General features: G+C 39.9%; 1 long non-coding RNA gene across 2 annotated transcripts; it reads right to left on the reverse strand.

Moving 5' to 3' along the window:
* Positions 1 to 10851: 10851 nt before the first annotated feature.
* On the reverse strand, positions 10852 to 17370 carry LOC144702641 (uncharacterized). 2 transcript variants are annotated; one of them, XR_013581303.1, is made up of 3 exons: positions 15561 to 17370; positions 14181 to 14258; positions 10852 to 10946 (listed from the first exon to the last, which is right to left on the reverse strand). It is a non-coding gene; the product is annotated as an uncharacterized LOC144702641 (long non-coding RNA). The 2 variants fall into 2 exon arrangements; XR_013581302.1 differs by lacking the exon at positions 10852 to 10946 and adding an exon at positions 14359 to 14480 and having other exon boundaries at positions 14163 to 14258.
* Between the last annotated feature and the right edge of the window lie 1749 nt (positions 17371 to 19119).

The following is a 19119-nucleotide window of genomic DNA, read 5'->3' on the forward strand; positions in this document are numbered from 1 at the left end:
AATACTATAATGACTTTCTATCTTTTAGTACAATACATCTATATAAATATGAACCAAATGTTAAGATAAAGATCGTGGGAATAAGAAGAGATCCTCATCCTATTGTCCCGTGTTTCTCTTCTCTCCCTCTCTTCTCTTGTCCCTCTTCTTTCTGTCTTCTCAATCTCTTCATCTCAACGCCAGGGTCGACCTTTACACCTGTTTCTGCTATTTATCGGAATGGTCAAGACCAAGCCAGCCTATTTCCTCAATAAAAGACCAACCTCCTGGAAAATTTTGACAAGGGAAGAGCACGAGAGTTTCTTGGTGCTTTTGATCTCTCCATTCTTTCTTCTTTTTCTCTCTTCTTCCTTGCTGTGAGAGGTGTGACGTCCTAATCAAAATTCTTTACACCCCGTAAGAGAAAACGTTACTACTGGTTGTTATTGACAAATAAGATATTTACTAATTTATAACGGACTATTGGCATGTTTAACCCTGGCTTCTCTTAAGTCCCTACATATATTAATTCTTGCCCGTTCTCCTACCTATCTTTAGGTGTAGTCGTATATATTTGAACTTATATAAAATCCTATCTGCTAATCTCGTACAGAATATATGAGCACGTATTCAATAACTACCCCAGTAAACTAATGTTATATCCAATCGATCGGCGTAACAACTGACGTGGCCGAAATATGGAGTAAACGTCATTTACAATTCGCCAAGATAGGTGTGTTCAATGTTCGGGAACGAAAGCCCTTTCATCAGAGAAAGACCGGCCCACAGGAAGAAACACGCTGGAACAAAGAGAGGCTACATAAGGAGACTCTCTTGTTCCACGCAGAGTAGACGCCGATGAACCAATCAATCTCCAGGTTAAGAACCAAAATAGAACCCACGATATCAGGACTCTGCTTGTCGAGCTGTAAACAGATCTGTAGCGAACAAGCAAAGGGAAAAGCTTCAAGGGAGAGAGGATCGCCAAAACGGGGATGATGGCGTGATATTCCAGAACCAGGCCATAGCTAAATGCCATAACCTCCGCAGAAGCAGTCATCCGGACGTACCCCCTCTTCCATGTTGCTTTGTATTGACATCGATGTTATCGGAATTTGAGGTCCCGGAGGAAACTCCTCACATGAATAAATATCTACAGCTTATTTCCAAATACATAATGGTAAATCAATCGATCTTTCGAGTAACGAGTTGATGAAAACAGGCCAATGTAGTAACTACGAGAAGATTTGATTCAGAGTTAAGTCCATCTCCCCAGTAATGAGTTCGTGTGTTCAACTTTTCACATACTTGAAGAAAGATTATGTTCCATGAATATGTGATCCAACTTTGTGAATTATGATGAGATCATCTAATTTTTCCTATTGAAAAGGTACTCAAGAAGGACATCAAAATATCAAAATAGAATAGCACTATTCAGTGTCAATAATATGATGAGTATGGCCAATAATATAGTCATTAGTGTGGAAACACGAAGGTTACATACCAGAATATCAATCAGGTTGGTTCGCATCATAGTTGGGTAAGTGGTCCTCAAAACTGACACTAGGGTTTGCCCAACCGATATCCGTCCGTCATCCGATATCGGACAACCGATATCCGATATCCGGTGCGGGATATCGGATATCGGATATTGGACGATATCTGTATCTGAGGGGTAGGCGGATATCAGAACTGCATACCGGAGGTAGAGGGATGCGACGGATACCGGATGCCGGATATCAGTTTTTGATATCCAGATATCGGAACCAGTATCCGGATATCGGAACTGGTATCCGGATATCGGAAACGGTATCGACAGTAAAAAATACAATTTACATATCACTCTATGACTTACGTACATTGGCATCGGATGATTTTATTCTATTTTCAACCTCAGTTAATATATAGAGTGCAAAACTTTTATTTTCTTCCATATGGGATCGTAGGATTCGAAGTTGAATGAAAACTCAGAATCCCGTTATCCCACATGGAAGAAATTAGTAATCTTTCTCTGTATATATTAAATGAATCCGACAATACATTAAATGGTAAAATTATATTTAACATATTATCACAGCGTCCAATAAATAGAAGTGAAAAGTTCTATTTTCTTCCATATGGGATAAAGGGATTCAGAGTTTAACACCAAACCCGAATCCTGTTATCCCATATGGAAAAAATTGATAATATTTGGCTGTATATATTAAACAAGATGTATAATCAATCAGAAAGCTCTCCTGTTACTCTCGCATCTAATGCGTTAAACCATTCTAATCGATGACTATTTATCAGCTAAAATTATTTTTAAGTATCCTTTCGATGTGGATATCCAAAACTGATATCCACACCCGATATCCAATGTCATCATCCTTCCCGCTAAGACAGAGACGGATGCCGACATCGAGACGGATATCGGTATCAGATATCGGCACTGTAGCAACCGATATCCGATACCGAAATCTGATATCTGGATATCGAAAAGAACAGATACCGGAAATTGCCTTTTCGGTATCCGATACAGCATTCGTCCCAATACTGGCATCCGGTACCAGTATCGGGATGGGCGAACACTACCTGAGATACCAAACATGTCTTACGGATGGGCAGTTGGTCTTTTCCTATGACCCATGAGTTCCTATTCATGGTATTCCACATAGTCTAAGCTCAGGTGCCGCAGTAAGAACAGAGATCATTGAGAATAAAGAGGAGAATTTAAGTGTTGAACATAATATTGATGCTAGAGTGTGGAATGACATATGGACACATAACCAGCTCAACACCTCCTGATAAATAAATTAAGTATCTGAATTACACACAGGTAATTCGAAGCGTATTTTTAAAGAAATGTTAAAATTCCATTATATGTTTTCCGCTGTAAAAATTTTGTTCGTTTCACGTTAGCCACTCCACTAGAGCCCAAACAAATTTATTTTTTATTAAATGATAATCAGTCTAAGACACTTAATGAGGATAATATATTATTCTTCATGTATTTTATGATTAAATTTTTCCAACATTTAATTTTAAAATTATGAAAAATGTTAAATCCAATAATTTATAATAATAATATTAAAACCCTTCATTGGTAAGTTTAATAGCTAAATTAAATATTTTCCATAATATATTTCACGAATAATTATTAGGATATTTGACATAAACCTTTTTCTTTAAACTAACTATAAACTCCATCATAACTCAAGCTCATATATTATAATAAAAATAAACATCACACTCTGAAATCACAGAATAATTATGTGTACCTCATTTATCATGTATATTGAAGTCTTCACTTTGATGGTATGTACCTATCTCATAATATTTTTATTTTATATCTGTAGATTTTACAGGTCTCAAAGTGTTTGCCTTCAACTTCTTTTCAACAAGAAAAAATTTTATGTAATAACAAGAAGATTCTTTTAACAGTAAGTATACTCATTTTTCATTTTCAAAATTTTCATAACACTACCTCTTTTCTTCCTTATGTTTACTTTTCTGATCTCATTTAATATCTTCTCACTGTATTATATGTTCTGGCAATCCTTTATACTGATATCATATGTACAACACCAAATTCAGTTAATATAGAATTTTCACTATTTACAAAGCCTCGTAATCTATTTCCTTATTTTCATTCAAATTATCTTAATTGCATGTCATTAAAATGATTTATTTCACTTTCATAAGGGGTTTCAAATATTTTTTTAAACATATTTTCATATAACTTTATGAATTAATTTTAATAAATAAGATATCAGGTTGAAACTTCCAGGAAAGCACTTCGAATTGGGAGGGCGTCCTCCGGTGAACTCGCCCCTAGAGTCGCGTCTTCGGAACCTTCATGGAATGAACATCTCCTTCGTCTGGTTGGTCGAGACCCAGACTAAACCATTACATTACGGACCAAACCATATTTTCATATAACTTTCTGAATTAATTTTAATAAATAAGATATCAGGTTGAAACTTTCCAGGAAAAAACTTCGAATTGGGAGGGCGATCCTCTTGGTGAACTCACTCCTAGAGTCGCACTTTCAAAACCTTCATTGAATGAATATCTCCTTCGTCTGGTTAATCGAGTCCCAGACTAAACCATTTAGATTTTTTGAAATATTTATGCAAATTTTTATTTTGAAAATTATATATTAATTTTTATGGATTTTATACTATTTTTTTAGAATTTTCTGAAGATAAGATCATAAAGAAAATAATTTTAGACGTAATAAAATATAAATTTGAATTTATTTAAATATTTTTAATGAATGAATTGATTTTTTCTGCTAGAAATATTTGCCACGCTAGCAATCTGCCACTGGTAAAATCAAATTTGATCAATAAAATTATGCTTTTGTAAGTCTTTTTTACCTTATATTTTATAGATTTTCAATAGCATTATTCCCCATTAAAGAAAAAAATATAAATTTATGCTTTATTTTTCCCATCTCTTTTTGGATATAGTTTATTTATTTTTTAGACTAACCCCACTTGACTCCTTAGAATCAAGTGGATTTCTTACATCTACTTGGACTTAGGTAAATACGATGGTGAATTTGAGATACAAAAAGGAGGAAACTAGAAACCTAAGCTGTATCATTGATACTAAGAAGACACCTAATACACAAGAAGCCCATTCTAGAACCCTGTTCAAACCTACTAAAGGACCAGGTCAACAAAAAGAAAGAATTGTGGAACTAACCCACAATTTAAAATTGGAAAGCCTGTTTTCAAATCTCGTAAGGACGGAATGTGGATCCAAGCTAGAAATCAAGAAATCTAGCCCTCCAATCCCTTGAAATTAAATCCAATGGCTGGGAGAGTCAGGGCACTTCTATTTATTCCCTTCTCCCCTCTTTTTGTATCTCATCTTAGATTTCTGCTCCCAACTTGTTGTTGGAGGCCTAGTGCATCAGATTTATTTGGTGCGTTCTTGTTCTACAATAGTGTTGGAGAGAGAGCTAAAGGGTGACCAATATTCTTGGAGAAAAAACATCAGCCAGCCCTTGGGGGAAGTGACATCAAGGTTCGTGTGGTCTCCAGAATGTTTGATTTGAATTTTCTCACCTTCTTCTATTTTTATATTCTAATGGATAGTCTAGACTTCAACCTTTTTGATGCTTCAAACAACACTGAAAAATGCATCTTGTAGCAAAAGTTACATCATTTTCAGTCTACTACCCGCCCGGCGGAGTGTCACCACCTGCAAATTGTAATCAAAGGTTCTCTTTAACGTTAAAATCTCATTTCTTCCCTTAAAAAATCCCTAAAAATTCCTTACAAAAATATTTTATTATTATTATCTAAACCAAAATAAATATATAATAGTTTTGACTATTTTTCATTTCTTTCATTATTTTCCTATTTAGAAATACTTAAAAATCTATAAAAATATAAATCAAGTATAAGAATTATCTAATATATATATTAAATGCAATTTACTCTCTCACATTTGCTCCTTCAGGATTTGGCCCTTACCCTATTCTAAGTAAGGAAAATTTTATAAATATTTTTTCGTAAATCCTAGCCTTAAATGACTTAATTAACCCAAATTCTGGTTTATCTGCCACACAAATCAGAGGAGTGAGAAAATCAGGTGGCTCAAATTTCTCCAAATTCAAACGATGATATCTAACGATTCAAAATGAGTTTCTGGGCTGAAATTTGGAGGGTAGTACCATCTTTTACCGCTCTATCCATCCAACGTTTTGGATCTATCATTAGAATGCACCATCCTTGTAAAATGGCACCCTATTTTGTTCCTTTTTATGATTGGCAGAGTGATTTGCTCATTCAGAATCTCAGTTGGGCCCATTATTGTACTCCAAGATGGAAGGATTAAAGGAGTCGTGTTCATATTAATACACACAAACAAAAATCACCACTTGGCCCGTTGGGCATGCGACGAAGAGGCTTGTGTCTTATTTGTCTTTTTCTAACTCACATCTTCAGCCTTTTTCTAGATTATCATCACCGATAACCTAGGTTTCCACTATCACACATGCCACCTCCAATTCCAGCACTCGTCTGCATGCATCCATCTCCAACTCTGTTACTTGTCCACTCACATCCACATCTATCTCCGTCACTTTGACAATGTTAAAATCATCATCGCTCACCACCACTCTAGCGCTTACCAACGCGTATGCACCATCATCTTTGCCACAACCAGCATGGTATCTCTTTCATCCATTCCACTCTACTCCCACAGCGGTGGCAAAGTACTCAAATTAGAGTTAATTACTATTTTACTATATATGATATTAAAATACTATTACTCAATAGGAAATGAGTGTTTTAGTTTCTTCCTATAGAGATAGAAGTAGACAAAAGAGAAATTTACATCGTTTGTGGTTGGTTATATGTTCACTTTTATTTGGTATATTACATTAATGGTAGTACATTTACATTAAATTTATTTTTGTTTACCAAACAAAATCAAACAGATAAAGTATAAATTAGATTTATTCTCAAAAGTATTCTGTTAAAAAAAATAAATCAGGTTAATTAGGAATTTTATTTTAATTTAATTTCACTTCTTTTATGTTAATTTAATGCTAAAATTCACTTATTCGATATTTCTCCCTATGGATTCGAGCGTTTCTTGTCATAAGGAAAATTATAAATTTCCTTTCATAAACCAGAAGGCTGAAACAACATTTTTAACCCTAATTTCTTGTTAATCAGCCTCCAATACAAATATGAAAGAAAAAATTTGTTATTTTTTTGGTATGCTGAATCATCCCCTTTTTCTTCAGAAATTTATCTTCCCATAAAAAATACATAAGCATCTAATGGATAGTGAATGAAACTTAGACTTCCCAAAGAGACAGAGCAGACTTCAAAATTTTAAAGGATGTAGAGTGAGGGTTTGATCTAGTGTTCGCTTGTTCCAAGCCCAATATCAGATGACAATATAAGGATGCATGCTAAACTAAATCTCAGAAATGGGCTACACCATACTATCTATACCGATATCCGGATACCAGATGATGATATCAGATGTCGATTGTTACATTACAGAAATACGATATCGTAATATGTCCCAATATCGGAATATGTCATATGAATTGAAATATATTAAAACTAATTTACGATCCATAACTAACCTATTGGGTGCCATATATTGTTTGTCTAAGCATTTTTCTAATTTTCTTAATGGTTCTCAATTAATATTTCATGTATAATTCTGTACTTGGGCCTAAAAAATGGGTAGAGCACACGTGCATGCTATTCTGTATCTGAGCCCATATTATATTTGGTAGTTGAAATGAGTAGCGCACAAGTTTTTTGTCAACATTGGAATGATCGAAGGTATTTGTAGTACTGTTAACCTAACATTTTTTTTCCATATGGGGCAATAGGTGCTCATTTGTAAACGGATATCCAGATACCAGATATCATTATCCAAAAAATAAAATTCAGTTATGGATTTCAATATCCAATATCTGGATATTGGATTTCGATAGCAGATATTGGATTTGATACCCAGTACCAGCATCTGCCATGTACAAAGGTCTAGGACATCCATCCTGATATTCGATATAGGATGCATATTTGATATCCGTCTGATATCCAGTATCTGGTATCTGAAACTGCCTCAAATTTATGTGGGCATCAGATATCGCTTGTCCTATATTGGATATCGGAAGGATATCAGACAGCAAACTCTCATTTGATTATATACCTTTTCAAGAATTTCATTATAGATATATCACTGATTATTCCCATCCAACTTGATATGGATATCATTGTTGACCTATGATTCATGTTTCACTTTTATGTTTAAAGGATATGATTTTGGTTTGATGTTTTCTTACATAAGAAGATAATTACCTATTTTTCACTAAAAACAAGATATGAAAATTACTGAAAATAATTATTTATTTTTTAAATATAACCATCTAAATGTAAAGTTATATTTCATAAATTCCAAAAATATAAAATTTTATGGAAAATCTAACCCAAAATAATTCCCACAAAATTTGCTTTTTCAATCTATGTAACATTGATCTCAAAAAATAATTAAAAAATTACAGTAAATCCTAGACGACACTGACTAAATCCTTTGTGCCTTTCCCATCTTAAATCACATAAACTTGGTTTAATCTGAAAATCAAACCGTTGGAAACAACTTTAGGTACCATCCCACATAAATTCTGACTCAAAATGCTATGATTTTATTGTTCCAAAGATTGTCAAATGTTTCATCCCGTTATATAGATAATGAGATTTCTGGATTAATTGCCTTTCTTTAGCTGAAACTAAGTCGAGTAGCCACACAATACGATGGCCAAAAATCAACAACATTCAAAAACTTATTGATCAAATTACCTACACACAGATCAAACCCGTGATTTCTCAATTTCTCGAGTGAGACATGATGAGCCACTCAAGTTTATGGACTCTAGACATAGCCATCCAATACCGCACACATCATATTTGTGTTTACATCTTGATGAATTCCATGTTTACTTCATTGTTATTATGGCATCCCAATCACATCAGGAATCAAGAGGAGCAAAAGGGAGAAGTGAAAAGAGGGGTGGGGTACTTGAAAACTTCTGCCCATAGTGAATTTTGTTAAAGGCCTTCTCCTTCTTAGACTAAGTGAGAATTTTCCATAAACCTACTGAATTTTAAGTATATATTTTGACATCCAAAATACCATTTGCATGTCACCCTATATAACCATGTATCAGTTTAAATAAAGACTTGGTTTCCTAATAACCTTTATTGACCTTCCAAATTAACTAAATATATCCTCATATAGATTAATTAATTAATGATGGATCTTACCCAGCCGAGAGGTCATGTGTCCAGCCCATGGGTTATCAAGTTATTCCTTGTGCTTTAGAAGATACAAAGGAGTGCATTTACTTACTCTTGGGACCTGAATGTCATTAGTTACCAAGTATGTATAGTCCTTCATTTGATTGACTCTCCTAGAGTGACTTAGGGTATGGTCAACTGTCAAACCCTAATTGATCATCCAAGTTACTATTGATGTGTTTGGAAAACATCAATAGAACTATTCTCCAGTATTATGTTGTCTTGACCAAGGACTTCATCATGTTATACCTTGATCTGTTCTCCAACATCATAGAAATATTCTCCTAGATTTATTTCCCATAATACCAAAAGTGAATGATCTCATGTTGACCGCTCAAACCTCTTCATGAAATTCTTGTATCACCTAAGTCAAGATGGTTTGGAATTCTATGAATAGAAACATGTTGTCCATATGCACAGTACAATCGTTCATCCACAAGACGTCTTAGGTGTTTCAAGTCTAAGGACTACTTACACAACTCTTTTTGTTTGGTATAATATCTATGAATAGAAACCTGATGACTGTTTGGTATAACATCATTCATGAATTCATACAGATTAGTTCAGTCAACTCTTTTTGTTAAAGAGAGTACACAACCAATCCTTAGTGTCTCCATACGAATGGATACGGGGTCAGCCATACCTTTCATACGAGTGAGAATAAATACTGTAATTCTGTGGATACTTTGGTGTCCTTCTCGAGTATCCTTCAAATACGACTATTTAGAATACATGCTTAAATACTAGTGATCTATGTAGTATCACTTCATCATAACTTTCCAAGTCAGATCATGAATTCATGAACTTCATTATAAGCATCACACATGCACTATATTGAATACACCGTACTAATGAACAATGGACTAGATGTTGAATGTGGAATTAGCTTGTTTCTCACATGTACTTGCATTAAATAAAATCATCCAATCTTTTAAATGAATTATTTTTTGTCAATTCAACTTTTATATCTGATTTGTGCTTTCAGTATGTGATCATAAGTTTTCTATAGTAAAATAATTGTCCACAAAATGCGGACTTAGTTATTTAAGATTATATCCCTTATAATCATCCATTAAAATGATAATATGTTATTTCATACAATTGCATCCATCTTTCACTTAATATACGACTTGTAATGCAAAGTAAGAAAACTCATACATATGATAAAAGTTTTAAAATAAATGATCTTTATTATCACTATATCATTCACTTAGTGCAAAACACTTAGGTTTCATTTTTCAAAAGAAGATGCATTATGTTGGATCTTAAAGGGCTTTTGAGTTATTATTACAAGTGAAAATGAAGATACAAGTCACATGTATTCAAGCCATCGCCCCTCTGTCTCCTCTTATTTTTAGCTTTCCTAACATTTGTTAGGCTCGTAGTTCCCATTTTTCAACAATTTATTAAGTTTAATTTTAAAATATATACAATAATTATAATTACTATACTTACAGATATGACTGCCTTAATGGGCCAAAGTTTTGCATACTAACAGAAATGACTGATAGTAAAAAAATAGTTTTTTTAATAGTATTCATGCTTTCTTAGGAAACACCCAAAAAATTGGCTTTATCTCAGCAGGTTAACTTTTTATAAAATCATTTTTTTGTTTATTTGACAACAATTGTAGACTGAGACTTTATTGTAGTTTTAATTCATTTTTTTTCAATACTAAGATAGCATGTCCATCTCCATTAGAGGACAACGACTAAATCATCAAAAAAAAATGAGTTGGATTTTCTAAGAATCCAGTTTAATACACATTTATGTGTCACCCTATTGAATGAGGCTTATTAAATCCTCAAAAAGTGTTATGTAAGGTATAGGTATCTTTCCCCAAATTTTAAGGTTTGGACTAGGATCTATTCAGTTAAATATGAGAAATTTAAGTAAAACCCCTTCAAAATATTCCCTTGTTTTTATTTCTGGAAAATAAACTCATTCATATTTTATTTTAATCAATGAACAAAATCAAGTTCGTTAAATGATTCTACATTGTTTAAGATAAAATGGAGTCTCAAATATAAGCCTTGTCTCTTGAAAGAATCTTCCATTACCTCATGTAAACAAGGATAGCAGATCTTACCGTGGCTTCAGGAGATCCCTGACACATCTAGGATGATCTCACAACTTCAGGAAATCCTACTTGTAGACGAGAATTGAACCAGAGATCATCCAAAGTGGGTACAAGGGTAAAAACGAAATGGGAGAACCAGAGGGAGATATCACTATGAACAGTAGAAAAAGGAAGAGTAAGGCGTTGATAGAAGAGCCAGAGGCGCCCCAGTACCCATCAAACTTTCATCAAAAAATATTGATTTTCATAAATAAAAAAAGGGCAAATACTAGAAAGAGCATGAACTTTCGTTTTTGTCAGCCGGGCATCATGAACTTTCATGCTAGTCTAAAAAATAGCATGGGCCAATAAGAAGACGCCACTTGGCGTCTTCTTTTTTTTGTCACCATGGTCAACTGCTGACGTGGTAGCCACCGTGGCAGCCAGGTGGACTCCACGGTGGCATCCACATCTCCGGCCGCCGCCGACGCCGCCCGTCTCTGTCCGCCGACGCCGCCGCCGCTCCGCCCCACCGCCGCCTCGTCCCCGCGCCGCCGCTTCTCGCCGCGCCGCCGCTCTCTCCCCTTCCCATCGCACCACCGCCGCGCTTCTTCGCCACCCCTCCCCATTCGCCGCTGGCCCGCCTGCTACCCACTTCACCGCCGCTCCGCCGCCCCCTTCCCCATTCCCGACAGTGGCGGGGAGGGGGGGGAGGGGGAGCAGCGGGGAAGGGGGTAGCAGGCGGGGCGGCGGCGGGAATGGGGAGGGGTGGCGGAGCGCGGGAAGGGGGCGCAGGCGTGGCAGCAGAAATGGGGAGGGGGCGCGGAGCGCGGAAGGGGTAGCAGCGCGGCGCGGGCGGGAAGGGGGAGCAGGCGGCCGCACGGCAGGGAAGAGGGGAGCGAGCGGCGGCGCAGCGAGAAAGGAGGGAGCCCTCCCGTCCTCCTCCCTGGCCGCCACCACCCCCCGCCTCCGCCGCCGACGCGGACGGGTACGACCGGCGTCGTCGGCAGCCGGAGACGGGCGGCATCGACGGACGGAGACGGGCAGCGTCGGTGGCGGTGACAGGCGGCGTCGGCTGCCGGAGACGGGCGGCGTCGGCGGACGGAGACGGGCGCGCGGCGGACGGAGACGGGCGGCGTCGGCGGACGGAGACGGGTGGCGGCGGGGGACGGAGACGGGCGGCGGTGGGGGACGGAGACGGGCGGCGGCGTCGGCGGACGGAGACGGGCGGCGTCGGCGGCGGCCGGAGATGTGGATGCCACCGTGGAGTCCACCTGGCTGCCACGGTGGCTACCATGTCAGCAGTTGACCATGGCTGACAAAAAAAAAGAAGACGCCAAGTGGCGTCTTCTTATTGGCCCATGCTATTTTTTAGACTAGCATGAAATTTTATGCTGCCCGGCTGACAAAAAGCGAAAGTGGCATTCTTTTTTAGCTCTCGTTCAGTAAGCAGAATCTAAAAAACAGTGGCATTCTGATGCATTACCTCCAAGGAAATGTAGCGAGCACAAAGTTGTTTTTGTTTTGAAAAATTATTTTAGGCGGTGACCCAAGAACGGTAATGATACAAACCTTGATCTAGATTCGTATCGGAAGGAGGTTGGAGGGCGATGCGAGATAGACGTTCCCGAGGTAGGAGAGTTGAAACGGGAATGAAGGGAGAGGTTTAACAGATGGGGATGGGGGTCGACCGGGGACGAGCCGCCTGATGATGCGGTGAAGGGTTGACGATCGCGGGGACGGGGACGGGGATCGCCTGAGACTAGAAGGGAATCGAACGGCAGGGGTAGGGATCGGATTGGAAGGGAGCCGGTTGAAGATCCGGTGAGACGATCAGCCAGGGTCCAGAAGCCGACCGATCGCGGACGCGGACCCGCCACGGTAGCGACCAGCCGCGCGGCCCACGACCATTTCTGGACTGGGTGTAGGCCAGCCGCGACCCGTGCTCGAGCCAGCCATCAGCCATCAGCCAGCTGCCACCAGCGACCAGCGATAGTCAGACCACGCCACCGCGACCGCCCACAGGCCAATCATGGACTGCCCACAATCCAGCCACAACGGACCACGGCGGAGCCGCGATCCATCCATGGGCCAGCCATGGATCGCCGCCGACAGACCGCGGACCAGTCGTGGACTGACTGTCATCCCAACACGGACAGGCCACAGGACTAGGTGCGGTCAGCAGCGACCACCATAGGCCAGCCACGGTCGAACCGCAACCAACCGCGGGACTCATTGCAGGCCAGCCACGGGAAGCCCCAGGCCGACCGAGGACGGACTGCGGCCAACCACGGTAGGATCGCGTGCCGAGCTGCAGACGGACTGCGCTGACAGACCTCGGGCCAGCCAGGACTGATTGCGGGCTGACCGCAGATGGATCGTGGGCAAGCCACACAGACCAACAGCCGACCCCGCGGACCGACACGGGCAAGTGTGCTTCCATCGCAGGTGAGCTGCCAACCAGCCTCCTGCCAACCGCGGCATGCAGACCATAGAGCGACCACGAGCGGCCTCAAGACTCACGAGCGTACCAGCTTGAGAACAAGCTGGTTTTGAAGGGGAGTATTGATAAAGCAGATGGGGAGTATTGAAGGGGGCATCCTCTACCCCCAAAGGGTATCTTAGGAACTTAGCCCACTAGGGCATTTTAGTAATTTCATGTTTAGGTAGATTGCTCGCTTTCCTTATATAGGTGTAGCCTCCATTGAGGAGGGCAGTCAAGAATGAAGGTAAGTTTGGCCTCTTGGCTCACTATCTCAATCTTCTTCGTCTCAGTCTCATCCCCTTAACCGTCCCACCATCCCCTACCCCCGTGATCGTCTCCTCGGATCTTCAGCCGGCTCCCCTCCAATCTGAACCCTACCCCTGGCATTCGGTTCCCTTCTAGTCTCCGGTGATCCCCGTCCCCGCGATTGTCAACCCTCACCTCGTCATCAGGCGGCTCGTCCCAGGTCGATCCCTGTCCCCATCTGTTTGACCTCTCCCTTCATTCCCATTTCGACTCTCCTACCCCGGGAATGTCTATCTCGCATCGCCCTCCAACCTCCTTCCGATACGAATCTTGATCAAGGTTTGTATCAGGTAACCACCCAAAGTTACGTGAGAAGAGAGCGAAAACTCTCATCTTACAGACTGAGCATAAAGTCATTTACCAGTGTGTGTCTAAATGTTTTGCTGTTTTACTAGGAGGTCTGTTGCTGGGCTTATACTTGTTTTCAGCGGCCCACACTAGATGGCTTGTATACTTCTAGAAGTGAGAAATACAACCCTTCAACAATTACGAAAAGGACATGAATCATGGAAATAAATAAGTCATTTACTTGAATCTTCTTCCTTGACTTCCACCTGTCATGCTGTGTCTAGAGTTATCATTTTAGCCGCTTGAATCTCGTGAGCTACTGTAAAAGAAACCAGAGAAGGAAGGTCGGTGTGACACCTATAAAAAATTATTCTTTTACAACGAGATTGCTGACTACATATAAATATCAAATAGGATACCTATTTTTATAAACCAATACACAAGAAAATTAAAATGCACGTCCTTCCTAAGCCAGTTGCACTCTCGCGAATGGAATATACAATCCATGGTGTGGGCGTCTTCCAAGCGGCTCTCTCTGCGTCTGTACGGTGTCTAATTTTTTCAGGTACTGCAGTTTTATATGTATATGCTTTTATTTACTCATATATCCGCTGGCACATTAAATAAAGTTCATGATTGGTAGATATGTCAAATAGCCAGCCGTACGATGATATTAATTTATTGGCGAAAAAGAGAAATAGCCAATTAGATGTAGACTTAAATTTAGGGATAACATTGAAAGATGCATACAATAGAATCGATGATGTGAAGAGAACTAAAAAAATAAAATTACAAAGAAAAAATTTCAGGAAGTTATTGTTGAAGCCTTAAACAAGGGCCGATAAGAATGTAGAACTAAGACCGTGAAGTAAAAATAATGACGAATTAAAAAATAAGGATTAGAAGTGGCAGGATCGGAAAAAGAAGGAATGAGGAAAACCGAGAAAGGAAACAGAATTGTACAGATGAAACCAGAAAACAAGAACCCCTGAAACAAAATTGAAATCCATAAATTAGGAATTAATAAATGAGGATCAGGAAAAATAAAGAAAGATTGAAAATAAAGATAAAATGAATCATTTACTTAAGGAATAAAATAGGAGCCAAGAAGGAAAAACAGAAGAGCGAATTGAAAGAGGAGAGGAAAGATTGAGGAACTGGTAAAAATAGCACTAGAAATCTCCAAATGAATGAATTCATTGTCATCGGGGATACCCGGAGTCCTACTCTACACACTTGCTAAGTTGTGCGACGAATCAAAGAATGTAAACTAGTGACAAAAATAAACAAGGGGAAAATAATTATCCAGCGAGAAAAGAAGAGAGCTGGACCAAGATAGAAAGCAGTGATCCACAGCGAAGAGGAGACAGCGAGACAGAGAAAAAATAGCGAGACTGAGAGAGAAGAGGATGGAGCGGGAGATAGGAGGGGCCAAAGAGAGAGTGTGAAAGAAAGATTGAGGCAACAAGGAGGGCAGGATAAGCGAAACAGAGAAAAGGAGAGAGAGAGAGAGAGAGAGAGAGAGAGAGGGGGGGGGAACGTAACAGAGATCAAGGAAGCCGAGCAGACAGCGAGATTCAGCGAGGAAGAGAGGAAGACAGTGCGCGAGAAAGATACTAACGTCAGCATCGTTGCTGCTGCCGCTGCCGATTACCACCGCCGTGTGGACTTCACACTGTGGAGCAAGAAAGAATGAGAGAGGGTAAGGAGCTTAACACTCCCTAGTTATACTTATAATGGGGGCTTAACTGTGGTTCAAAAAAATAGCCTTTCTAAAATTGCTGTCAACCCCTGGTTAACCCGTGGTCAAGAATTTTTATTTTCGTACGTGCAACGGTACAAGAGGAGTTCTCAGTTTTAAATGACGACGGTGAAAAAACAATAACCCGACAGCGCGGCGAAGGAGAAAAAAAGATGAGCCAGAGAGAGAGAGAGATCGAGAGGATTCACTTGCATTTTGTTTACCTGTAGTGCTTTAGTGCTTCAGATTTCCATTCAGGGCCAAACTATCTAAGGAAACGGGTTTATCAAGCAGAATATTCAGAACGAGTTATCGGGGGGACGGGAGTTAACAGATCCAGCGGGAAGGCCATACGGCGAAGAAGCGATGGCTGACATTATATGAGAAATTCGATAAACGGTTATCCGCTCCAATACGGGTATCCTCACAGAAGCAGCCAAGTGTAAACTAAACAGTTTTGGTGTTCTTCAAAGAATTTACTTGTGAGAAGAAATTTATTATTACAGGCAAGCATGTTTCTTGACGCGCCATGGCATCGAGGAATCAAGCCATGGGCTGGAAGTATATGACCTCTCGACCATTGTTGGGCGCATTTTCGAGGACAAACGTCTCGTACTTTGAAGCCCTGATCCGTGGCCCTAAACAGGAGACCACGATCTTATAATAAGTGCCGCTGGCGTATGCCCTAATAATACCCACAAGCTCGAGGTGGCCATCTGTCTGCTTGTTATGCCATCCGATTGCAAATTTGGCGAGGTCCACGGCGTGTTGATATTCTTCTGGCTTTTTTATTCTAGTCCATACCGCGGTTGGATAACCTGCGGAAGAATAAGCCTGAAATGTTACCGCGGAAAGAACGACAAGGAGCAGAAGCATGGAGGGAAGGTGGGGCCTCATCGCGTTTTCTTATATCGCTGGCTGTGTTTGCTTGTGTTTTTTCGTGAGTTGTGTATCGAAGATCATTTCGCGTATGATATATAGAGAGGACATAGGAGCCTCTCGAGGAAGGTCACCCATTCAAGCATGATACTCAATCCACCGTCTAGTTCTCTCCGTCCGCGGTAAGGTGCTTCAAAGTTGGGAAAACGAGTCGTAAATTTTATTATAGAAGAACGGTCAAATAGGTCCAATGCCGCGACTCTGTGTCAAGTAAATGATCAAAAGCGGCTGCTCGTTGAAATGCTTCCAGTAACGTTACGTAAACTGCCGAACAGAAAACCAGTCAACGTAAACGGACGGGTCCCAATTATTATTTGAAATCTGGATTCAATTCCAACGAGCAGTCTCCGCGTTCATGTTTCTCTATCCAACGTATAAGGTTAAGTTACACGTGCATCCGCTAGGGGTTTCAGTTTTTTAATACACGCGTCAGATAAACGTTTGATTGAATACGAGTTTGGCATTATTTTGAACGATCAGTCAATTTTGCTATAGTCCGTAAACAAGTGGCGTCCAAGAAATTGTCTATGGATCCGTCAAGTTCAGGAAAACAGACGCGTAACTTAAGATAAATGAACCAAACTGCTCCCACTCTCTCGTGATATAAAACTGTGTTCGGCCCACTCACTCAGGCAGCCCCGCATGACCAAACCGGAGATGTTATGTTCAAATAATGGAAACATATGGAACATCAAGGGACCAACAAATAACCGGAACCCACAATATTCAGGATGAGGAAATTATAATTATGTATTCGTCCAATTCCCGCACTAAGGCGACGTTAAATCCATGTATATACGACACTGGTAAACATGATTTAGCATCTAATACAAATCCATTTTTCCCGATTCTCGACCCCGCTTCTTTATTACTTGTCTTATCTTACGGGCTTCTTTCTTCTCTCTCTCAATTTCATTTTACTCCTGCCAACCAGAAGATCGTCTCTTTACTCGTTCCCTTCCATTGCCCTAACCTTGCGCTAAATGTGAAAAATAATCTCCGACAGCAGAGAAGTGGACGACGCTGTGAACAACCCTCCTCGTCATGGGCGCCATGGGGCCGCCTCCTTGGCTTTGCAAAACAGCCGCATGTTCAGATAATTGCCGCAGAGGGAGAATAAAAGCAGAAATAGTAGCGGAAAAAGTTATTACAGAAATTCGATCAACAGAGAAGAGGATCGTTAGCTATGCAAGGAGCATCGAAGGAGATGTATAAATTGAGATTGCGAGATATATAGAAAGGAGAGCTAGAGTTTTCATGACGCTCCTTTCTATTGGGCCTCATTCATGAAACAACTTGGGAAGAATTCGAGAAGAAAGAAATAGAGAGAAGAGAGAGAAACAAGAGAGAATCCAGTCAGAGAGGAGTCAGAGAGAGAAACAACAGAGAAGCCAGTCAGAGAGGGAGTCAGAGAGAGAAACAAGAGAGAAGACAATCAGTGGGGGAGTCAGAGAGAGAAACAAGAGACAAGACAGTCAGAGAGAAGAGAGACGGTCAGAGAGAGAAAGACGCATAGACAAGGTAGTCCAGTGTTGCGAGTAAGTTGATAGGAGAAAAAAGAAAGCGCGTCCGTTTTCTCTTTCTTTCTTTTAAAACCATATTTCTGTTGAAGACGGAGGAAGCTCGCCATCAGCATAATAGGAAACTTAATGAAGGTTTGATAGTAATGATGCACGCTTTCTATACTTGTTAGAGATTCTATACCTGTTAGAGATTAGACAAAATAGGAAGCATATAAGTTTAAAAAAAGATTAGGATTAAAGATAGATAGGATCAAAGATAGATAGGATTAAAGATAGATGGGAAGAAATTATAGAACGATTATTCGGACGGCTAATATTATATCAGACATAGCCGTGATATCAATTATAAGCGCTATGATTTAAAACAGATCGAACGGTCTAAACCGTTCGATCCACAGTCGTTATGACGGCTATGATTTAAACTGAGCGAAGGGTCTAGATCGTTCGCTCCATAGCCGTTGTACTAGTTATAACGGCTATGATTAAAACAGATCAAACGGTCTAGACCGTTCGATCCTCAAACCGTAATACTATAATGACTTTCTATCTTTTAGTACAATACATCTATATAAATATGAACCAAATGTTAAGATAAAGATCGTGGGAATAAGAAGAGATCCTCATCCTATTGTCCCGTGTTTCTCTTCTCTCCTCTCTTCTCTTGTCCCTCTTCTTTCTGTCTTCTCAATCTCTTCATCTCAACGCCAGGGTCGACCTTTACACCTGTTTCTGCTATTTATCGGAATGGTCAAGACCAAGCCAGCCTATTTCCTCAATAAAAGACCAACCTCCTGGAAAATTTTGACAAGGGAAGAGCACGAGAGTTTCTTGGTGCTTTTGATCTCTCCATTCTTTCTTCTTTTTTTCTCTCTTCTTCCTTGCTGTGAGAGGTGTGACGTCCTAATCAAAATTCTTTACACCCCGTAAGAGAAAACGTTACTACTGGTTGTTATTGACAAATAAGATATTTACTAATT

This window comes from Wolffia australiana, chromosome 4 (genome assembly GCF_029677425.1).
Source record: "Wolffia australiana isolate 7733 chromosome 4, ASM2967742v1".
Lineage (NCBI taxonomy): Eukaryota > Viridiplantae > Streptophyta > Magnoliopsida > Alismatales > Araceae > Wolffia > Wolffia australiana.